Consider the following 10,732-nt stretch of genomic DNA (forward strand, 5'->3'; position numbering starts at 1 on the left):
CAAAGCAAATGAAGGATCTATGGGAGTGTTGTCCCCTGGCAGATACCACTTGTCTGGTTTATGAATTTTTGCCTTGGAATGTGGCATAGCAGATGGAGCACCTGGAGTCTCTGGGTGTACTGTTGTGTCTATTGCATGGCAATAAACTGTAATTCAGAGATATTTGGCAGGTACAGCGACAAAAAAAAGGTCAACAGGGAATCTTTTGTTTTGCTCACTGGTGGTGGTTTGGTCTGGATGGTTAAAAAGAGACACTTCCAAAAATCTAAATCCTTTTGGAGATGGCTGTCCTGGTTGCTCATTCAAGCAATAAACTCAGGATACTTTCTATGCACCAAGCCCTTGGATTTACCACTGTGAACAGAGCAGTTAATAACATAACAAACACATTGTAGCATGAATATTAAATCCCAGAGACAGATATTAAGGTTCAACCTAAAGATCAGAAAAACAAAGTAGCCAAGCCCCCAGAGAGTTCTTATTTCTAAGAAGTCCTCAAACTGAAAGAGGTCGAGTTCCTGTCTCATCCCAGCTTATATTCCTCTCTAGTGCTGGAATTAAAGGTGTGAGCCACCACCACCTGGATCTGTTTCTGTATTGATTTTGTGTAGCCTAGGGTGGCCTTGAACTCACAGAGATCCATCTGCTTCTGTCTCCCAAATCCTGGGATTACGGGGTATGACTCTACTGCCTGGCCTCTGGTGGCTTAATTTTACCTTCTGTCCTTCAGGCAAGCTTTATTTATAAAACACAAATAAAATATCACTATAACACATCCTTTTTTCATGGGACTTCTTATATTTTGAAAGAGGTAAGGAACAAAGAGGCAGCTAGATAAAATGGTGGAGTGCCAGGAGTTATATGACAGATGACTGGGGTGGTGAGGATATGGCTAATAAAACGTGGATATTCATTTTTGCTATAGGAAGGAGAGAATAATCCAGTTAAGTTAAAGGAAGAAAGCAACTCAGACAAGGACCACAGGTGGGCGAGCACTAAAATATCAAAACACTAATTTTTTTTTTGTTTGGGAGCATTATTCTGATGGAAGGAATGTGTATTTTCCCCGGTAGTTTGAAGACAAACTAATTGAAATTGAACTTCTTGGCAAAAGAACAACTTGGTGATTACACGGACAGTGACTCAGTACAGGAAGAAGGTAAATGTCGCAGTGGCATTTGTCTTAATTAGGGTTTCTATTGATGTGAAGAGACACTATGACCATGGCAACTCTTATAAAGGAAAAGATTTAATTGGGATTGGCTTATAGTTTTGGAGGTTAAGTTCATTATCATCATGGTGTGAAGCATGGCAGTATACAGGTAGAAATGGTGCTGGAGAAGGAGTTGAGAGTTTACATCTTGATCCACAGGTAGCAGAAGCTACCATGTGCTGAGTGTAGCTTGAGCATATATGAGACTTCATAACCTGCCCCCACAATGACACACTTCCTCCAACAGAACCACATCTATTCCAACAAGGCCACACTTCCTAATAGTACCACTCCCTATGGGCCAAGCATTTAAACACATGAGTCTATGGGGGTTTGATGTGGGCGTCCCCTAAAGTTAAAGCATTCCTTTTTTTTATTTAAACAGAAAAGGGGAAGTGATATGGGATTTCCTTCTATATGCTGTGGATATCATTGGTTAATAAAGGAATTTCTATGTGTCTATAGCAGAGCTATAGGGGAACAGAGCTAGGTAAGGACAGAGTCAGAGGAGAAGCCATGGAGCTGCCACCAGAAATAGATGCTGGAAACATTAGCCAATAAGCCATTGCCATGTGGCAATACACAAATTAATGGAAATGGGTTAAATTAAGATATGTGTTAGCCAATAAGAAGCTAGAGCTAATGGGCAAAGCAGTGATTTAATTAATACAGTTTATGTGTGATTATTTTGGGTCTAAGCTAGCTGGGTAGCTGGGAACCAACAAGAGGCTCCCTTCTCGAACAGGGGTTATAACCCCTCAACCCACCACAGCATGATTCTTAGCTTCTCAATAATGTTGGTGATATTGTGATGCCAACTGGACCCTGTGTACTATGAGAAATCTACCTCCAATAGCATCCATCAAGAAAGGACAGGACTCCTTAGCTTTTGGCCTCTTCACGTTTTGTGGTTAACTCTGCTGAGTAACCATGGAGACAGATGCATACATCTTTCCCTTTTATAGTTTTATTCACTTGCCTAGACTGTGGGCATGATGGGCCATATGTCACCTGTGTAAATAATATAGGCCTATTTAGACTTATCTACAAGGTCTGCCCTTGTAGTAGCTGTTTGGCAGAGTATTGAAGTCTGGCCTTGTATTCTGTATCAGCCTTGTTCTCAGAAGCAAATTCCAGTTTGGAATAGAAATTTTATTCAATCAACTCATTGTTTAGTGTTCAAAACATTTAAACAGTTTGATAATTTAACTGAATTGGCCATAATTTGGATGGGCATGAGAACTGTCTGAATGAGCCAAAATGAAACAGGAGATCAAGATAACTCTTCTGATCCAATCATTCATTCAAACATTTAATGAAAACCTTTCATATGTGACTAAAATCATCTACTCTTCCAGGGGGCAAGGGGTTTTCAGAAATGGAAGAGCTACCCCAGTTGAGACTGTATGACCATGGAATACCCAGGCCCAACTCTATGGTTACTAAATAACATTTCATTTAACATTTCAGACATGAAACACAATAAGCTCACAGCCAAGCTCTAGTCAAAGCCTTGGGTGCTGATTTTCAAATGTGTTTTCAGAGTCATAAAAGTGTTTATTCATTAAGATGAAGAGGAGTTTGTGGAACTGTTCGAGAGGAGGCTGTTTGGCAAGGGGACCAATGGGCATTGACCTGTGAGGATGGAAAAAGCTCTCTCTGCTCGTGTTCATTGATTTTATGTGTTAGTATTTAGGACTAGTGGGAAAGAATGAGGATAAAAGCAGCACAGTCAGAGAAGGCTTATGAAGGATTTTATAAGCACCATGCGGAAAACCTCAAACATTATTTTCAGGGTAGTCGTTCTGAAACTTCACAACATTTGAAGATCATATAAAGGGGTAGGGATGATAAAAATCTGAATTACTGTAAGTCCTCTGGAGTCAGCTATTAGCTCATGCTCAAGATGTGAATGGAAATTGGCCTAGTTGGCTAGTATTCCAGATTATTCATATGTATTAGGTCCCAAAATTGCCATGTGGGAAGTTTTGGGCAGGTTGAAAGCTGGGAGGTGTTTGGAATGATTCTAATATCCTAAGTAGATGAATTCTTCCATTGGTTTGTTCAACTCCTGGCTTTCTTGGTGCTATGGTTGGTAACCTGGTTTTGTGTAATTCCCTTCTGATCACTGTCAACTCTTACCCATGGGCAACAATTTTTATAAAAGGAAAGCAAAGGTTCCTCGGAGTTACAATGTATGGTGCCTACACATTGGAATCTTCTTTGATACATTGAAATATATAGTTGTGATTTGATTTAGGAATGTCCCCAAATATAAGTAAGCCTTACCTACTTTGCATGATAGTATTTGTTGTCCTTTTTTAGCACCCCATGACAATTTTATGCTACACTAAGTGATTTTTTCATATCTTATCCATCAGAGAAGCCATTCAAAGTATTCAGGTAAGTCCCTCTCACCATTATTGCAGTATTTCCTTAAATGATATCTAATACCAATGCCCTACCTCTCAACTCTTTAAAATAATAACTGAGCCAGTTTCCCAAAATGTTGGTAAAGATCATGCTGCTCCGTTTGATCACTTTCAGTTGTTCTTCAGACTTCTTCAGGCTTCCCTTTTTCATTTTTTAGAATGGTTTTTTATTTTCTTTTTTATTCTTGGAGTTAAGGTCTTGCCATTTAGATCAGTCTGGCCTTGAATTTACAGTCCTCCTGCCTTAGCCTTCTACATCCTGGGATTGCAGACATGAGATGCCACAGATTCCTCTGTTAGGATTCTTGGAACAGTCACACAACTGGAGATGATACTTCTTCAGGCTGGCATTGGCATCACTGTGTAGTCAAGCTGGCCTTGAACTCTTGATCTTCCTTCCTCCACTTCTCAACTTCTGGTATAAGAGACATGCCCACCATGCCTTGCTTCCAAAGATGGCTTCACTTATCTCACAATTATCTTTTCTTTCAATGTCCTTTCCACTGTTCAACTGTGAAAAATCACCTTATCCTTTGAGACCCTTTCATGAAAAGTTTGTAGAATTCCCCAGTACTAACAATTATCCCATAATATTATTTCAGTGTACATTTTATATCTAGGATAGCTAATCTAATTTTGCCATATCACATATATCTGTGCGTTATCTAGGTTTCATAGTTATTTCCTTGTCCTCCATAATCCTTTATCCTCTGTTTAATAATGGTATGACACACTCTCTTGTCATAGTCTGAGATAGAAAAGTGACTTAGCTTTGGCTTTTGTCTTATTTATTTTTATATTGCAGCAATAACATCATGACTGTAGTAAGTCTGTAGAAGAAAGAGTTGATTCGGTGCTTACAGTTTCAGAGGGTTAGAGTCTATGACCATCATAGAGGACAGCAGGGCAGCAGGTGGGCAGGGATGTCTCTGGGGCAGTTGCTGAGAGCTTGAGACAGAACCATGAAACAGAGACACAGGAGGGGGGAGGGAGGGAATCATAATCTGAGACCACAGAGCATTCAGTTTGGCCATAAATCGTAACGTTCCTTCTTCAACTTGAACGACATTGTGTCTGCTTTTCTCTGGATGCGATGCAACGGCCTGCCTCCTTTGTGGAATCGCGAGAGAGGAGTCTGCGCTGTTCCACTCAGGGTGGAGGAGGGCGCCGGTCATGTCTTGCAGTTGATTGATCTAAGCAGTTTGCTTCAAAGGCTCATCTGACACCTCAGTCTCTTGTTACTCACTCAATCCTCTGCTTTCCCTAAATCCTTTACACCGATGGGCATTTTTGAGTTTGACAAATTGCACTGTCTGCGAGGAGATAAACGAGAGCAGTCTTGGTTCTTATTTAAGCCCGGCCACTCTGCGGTTACCAGACATGTGTTCAAACAGACAGCAACACCTGGAGCCCACCGAAAAAAAAAAAAAAAAAAAAAAGATGGGAAACGGGTCCGGCTAAGAATGGAGCCAAAGCTAAGAACGGCCTGAAGGGGAGCTGTAGAAAGCATTCCCTCAGCAAGATGAGGGAAGGGACCAGATGAGTTCTGTTATGTTAATGAGCGAGACTTTCCAGCAACAAGGGAGGTTCATGTACACCAAGACCATCCCCATATTGCTGAAGAAATGAATTGACTGCCCCCCCCCCCGTGCATCCCCCAGGGGAACCTCAGGGACCTCTCGAAAGTTCTCACTTCTCACATTTACTTGTTTAAAAGAAAGCATTTGCTGAGAGCACCCCCATTAAGATGACTCCCGTTATCTATCATCCTGCCTGGCTCCCTGACAGCAGCTTGGGTGCTTTTAAAAAATAGTTTTTCTTCCAAAATGAAGCAAAGCGTGGAGAAAAAGGGGGGAAGAAGAGTGAACCGCGAGGCTCGTCACGTGGTCGGCAGCCTCGACATTTGTCCTCTGGCTGCTATTGTTCCCGCCTAGGGAGCTTGTGGGTCTCTCCTCAATTTGCTAAAGATGAAAGCTCAGTTGCCCAAGCACAAAAGACAGCAAAGGGCAAAGCATAGAGAAAGCTTTCCCGTACTAATCCTGGGTCTGCACATTGAAGGAGAATCTGGGGACCTGTCGAGGTTGCTAGGCTTATATGAGACTGTCCCCAATTTGAGTTGTCAGACTTTGTGTCCTGGAAATCTCTGAAGTTCCTGGGGGTGAAGAAGAACAGCGTTTTGTAAAGACAGTCTATTTTTCAGCGTGCCTTTAGAAAAAAAAATCTTATCCTGTTTATTGAGGGCAGTTTTCAGGTCCTAAATTCAGTCTTTATTTCCTTTATCCTACCCATCAGGAGATTCTGAATCCCCTCCATCATTGAAGGCGGTTACTGCATCAATGCTGAGAACGTGGGAGCAGGAAGAGGAGGAAGGGATGGATCACTATCAATTGCAAATTGATAGGATGGGAAGGTAGAAAGACCAGGCGCCGGAAGTGATGGCAGCCAGACAGGAGGACCTGTACACAGCTTTCTAGCTCCCTGGCCATAGAAGAAACACCACAGCTGTTTCGATTTTGTTTCCTAAACTGTGGGAAATATGGGCTGTTTAATGTCGGTGGCTCTTTGGTGCTTCCTGCACATGGGTAGACCCAGCTCTGTTTCCAATACTCCTACTGATGGTGGCCAATGAAATGAGGGACTAGAGATAATTTGCTTACCCTTGGGCAAATATGGCCTAAGTGTCTCATATTTTAAATGAGAATAATGGTAATATCTATGCTATGAAAGTGTTCTGGATGTCAAAGGACAAGAAATTGGGAGGTATTTACCGTAATTACAGCCCTATTGCTAATGACCAACATATATTAACTAGCACTACTTTGCCTCAGAGACACAGAGAGCAAATAATGGTTTGGGAGTCTTATATTAGTTATTCTTTGCAAAGAGAGTATGCGTTGTTGGCCTGAAGTTCAAGGCAGAAGTTAGGTCTCATGAAAGGGGGATTCTCTACTCCACGAGGTCACGTAGGATTCCATTCAGAGGCTGTAAACCTGTGAGCCACAGGCTGAGATGTAGGACTTGGGGTGAAGCTCAAAGATTGATTTTGTATTATCAGGGGAAGTAAAGGAACACCTAGGCTCCACTATGTATGTCCTTGATATCTAGGAAGAGTGGTGGACTCCTGACTGGATCACTATGTAAGGGAGTTTTAAGATGACAATGCATTGAAGTCGGGAATTGTGATGGTGGTGGCTGCAATCAGAGTTTGCCAGCTGAATTATAAACCATGCCAATCTCAGTTTATGGGTATCCTTTCTAATCATGAAAACAGAGTAAGGATCAAGGAGATACTGATAAAGATTCAACTGGATGCCAGAAACTTCAAATTTGCACTGTCAATGTCTCCCTCTGGTACTAGCCATGTGCACACTCCCCCATGCCTCTCTACCCTATAGTCAATACCTACACAACCGCCAGTCACCCCTGCTCTGAGGGCCATACCTACAACCCCATGCCTCCCTGCCCTGCTAGCAGTACCTTCACTAACCTGCTGGCCATAGCTACACTCTTCCATGACTACTGTGCTGGCTGTGCCTGTACTGCCTTATGCCTTCCTGCCCTGCTGACCAGTCAAATTAATGGATTTTCTGGGTCAAACGCCACTTTATCTTATTATTGGGTAGTGCTCTTCCTTCCTCAGGGTTCAAATCCTCTCCTGGTATCAGCTTGGCCATACCACACAAATCATTTGGGATATAGTATCCCAATCCCCTTGACTTTATAGATCCAAGTTTGATTAGGTTATTGATTCATCAATTAACAGAGCCATGTTTTCAGGGGGCTGACAAAGATTCCTCAAGTTGTTCCATGTTTGGCGTTTTGCGAAAGCCGGGTTGTCTCACAGTTGCTGTGTGCTTGAAATATGCTTTCAGGTGATCGAAACTCACAGACACAAATGAAAAAAATTAGCATATTTTCCTTCACGCGTAGGTGGGTGCAGATGTAAACGTGTAGTCTGCTGATTTCAGTGTGTGTTAACACAGGAGTGTATGAGTGAGTGATGGATGAGAGAGGCGCGGTGATGGCAGTTTAATTAATTCTGCTGACACCGTTATGCTTTCAGATTCAAGGAAGAGCGGAGCATGGAGCTGCCTAGAAATCCCTATGGTTGCTATTGATCTTACTTTTCTGTGCAGTAAAAAAAATAGAACTGCAAATTAACAAAACAAACCAACCCTGGGCAACTGATGGGCTTATTGATGAAGGACTCTCAGAGGCAGTTTTAGGAATGACCTATTGTCCGGAAAGGAGGGACTGCTGAGCCTCCCGTGCCTCAGAGCACAATGAGTAAGAGGCTTTTCACTTCAAGGAAAGGAGGGGGGTGGATGTTATGGGAACCACCTCTTTGCTTCTGTATATCTCTGTCATGTCCTGAATGCTAATTAGCAGAAACGCTTCCCAGACAACCACCATTAGCAGCAATTTAGCCACAAAAGTTCTGAAGAAGGAAACTTTAAATACTTGAAAGGATAAGAAAACTGGGTCAACTTCCTGTGCTTTATTTGATTTGTCTGCATATGTGAATGGAGCCCAGTACGCTAATTAGAAGCAGTTTCTATTCCAGAAGTCCAGGGAGATGGCAGACTGGTATATAACCGTGGAACATGCCACCAAGCAGTGAGATGTGGACAAGGAACATTGCTTCCTTGAGATGTGCATCCCATGTTTTAAAGTTAGACTGCAGCACTGAATAATGTCTAAGGCTCTTACTAGTCCTCTGATCTGCAATTCTGTCTTTGTTCCAATACTGGACATATTCAAATAGTTCCAACTGTCCCCTCGGGGGAATATTTCCCAATACCTGAAGACATTTTTATTGACTGTTTTTGTTAACTGGGGTTTTCTAGAAGAGTTGAATGGAACATTTACTGCCTGGACTCCTCATCTTCCACTCGTATTCCATCCCAACCCACCGGATGGTGCCACCCACATTCAGCGTGGGTCTTTCAGTTCTATTGTTTGACCTGTCAGTCCTCTCTAAAGAAGCTCTCGCAGACAGACCCAGAGGCATCTTTCAGTTCAGCCAAGCTGACCACTGTGGTTGGGGAGAAATGGAGGGATGCTAGTGATATATCTTGGGAACATAATGGAAAGCAGACAGCAATTCTGCAATGTGCGGAATAGGTTGTCACAACAGACAAGTCTGTCCCCAAGTGCCAGTGGGGCAGAGAGTGAGATACCCTGCTCTACCTGAATAAATTGTTAATTCATACCTGTGTAAAAGCAGCTGGTGGCTCCAGAAATCTCCACCCACAGTTTACTTGGCCAGGGGGTTCCTGAAGGACCTGCTGGCAAGCTTGGCCTTGCTGCCCAGCTCTTCCTTGATTCTAATGATGTGATTGTACTTGGCCAGGTGCTCAGATCAGCAAGGGGTACCACTCTTGATCTATCCAGTGCAGAGCTCCACCTTCAGTTCAGCGATGAAAGTATCCTCGGTCTCCCCAGAGTGACGGGACACCATGACACCCCAACTGTTGAACTGGGCCGGCATACACACCTGCAAAGGTGCAGTCAGAGCCTATCTGGTTCACTTTGTGCAGGAGGCAGCTGCAGGACTTCTCACTGACAGCCTTGCCAATCAGTCCTCTTTGAGTTGGCTACTATGAGATCATGCCCAACCACCCAGTTGCCTGAACTAACTGTGAACTTCTCCCAGGCTTCCCAGTCATCCTGGTCAAAGGGGTCCTCACTGGACACCTGTGGACACTCCTAGATGAAGGACTTATACAGGTCAGTCAGCTGGTTGGGTGTGATGGACCTAACTGCTGGAGTCATCAGGAGACTTGAAGTCCAGGTCCTACTTGCCAGACCTGAAGAACTCAGAGGCAGCCAGGTCCATGCCAATGACAATCTGATCAGGGTAGCCAGCCTTCCCAATTGTGTTCTTCAGCAATTCCAGAGCTTCTTTGTTCTCCAGGATGTTAGGCGCAAACCCACTCTCATCACCTATATTGATGGCATTTTCCCTGTATTTTTCCTTCATGACATTCTTTAGGTTGTGATAAACCTCTGCCTCAATGCCCATGACTTCCCAGAAACTGGACATCCTCACAGGGAGGACATGAACTCCTCCTTCATGGCCAACTTGTTGATAGCATGCAAACCACCATTGATCACATTGAAAGCTGGAATTAACAGGATGATGTCAGGATTGCCAGTCAAGTCAGTGATGTGGCAGTAAAGGGGTACCCCCTTTTCTGCAGCACCAGCATTGCAGACAGCCAGGGACCCTCCCAGGATGGCATCTGTGCCAAATTTAGATTTATTTTCAGTGCCATCCATCTCAATCACCAGTTTGTCGATCTTCTCTTCTACAACAGTTTCTTGCTAACCAGAGCAGATGTTATAGTTTTGCTGATGTTCAGCAGCCCTTGAGACACCCATGTAGCACATCTTATGATTGTCATGGAGTTCTAGGGATCATAGATGCCAGTAGAGGCACCACTGGGCATGGCAGCTTGGAAGAGAGCTTTCGAGGTGTAGAGATCAACCTCAACAGTGGGATTTCCACTGGAGTCAAGGATCTTTCCGGCATGGATCTTGAGAAGAGGCATGGTGAGTTTCTGACCATTGGATTGCCATGCAGAAAAAGGACAGAGGTTTCTCCAGACACCGTGGAGAGTAATTAGGAGAGACATGCACATGATCCTGTTCCCGAACTCACGATGGCTTTTCTTGGTTGTGAACTTGGCTATATCTGGAACTAAAACCCAAAAGTGGAGGGTCTACCTGGGACTTATTTTTTATCTTAATTTGAAGAAGGAAGAACTACATTTAATCCAGATCTTTGAAGCAGGAAAACAAGCTCCTCGAATGTGGCCTCTTTTATTGTTTTCCAGGGTAGCTGTCTTCCATCTCTTTGATCAGACTTCCATAGTCCTATCTCTTCTTGATGCCAGTACACATCAAGAAAAGCAAACATTTAAGAATGCACATGATGAAATTTGGCTCACACAGATAATCCAGGACAACTGCCGCTGTCCATGGTCCTCAATTTTCATCATATTTACAGTCATGTGCTGTGTTGAGTAACCTATTAATAGCTTGAGATGTTCAGTGTATGGATCTCTTTCAAGGGATGTGGTTC

At 43.3% G+C, this 10,732-nt stretch overlaps 1 pseudogene; it reads right to left on the reverse strand.

The window, feature by feature from the left end:
• Positions 1 to 8,902: 8,902 nt before the first annotated feature.
• LOC119812860 lies at positions 8,903 to 10,199 on the reverse strand (annotated as a pseudogene).
• Positions 10,200 to 10,732: the final 533 nt, after the last annotated feature.

This window comes from Arvicola amphibius, chromosome 4 (genome assembly GCF_903992535.2).
Source record: "Arvicola amphibius chromosome 4, mArvAmp1.2, whole genome shotgun sequence".
Taxonomy (NCBI): Eukaryota; Metazoa; Chordata; class Mammalia; order Rodentia; family Cricetidae; genus Arvicola; species Arvicola amphibius.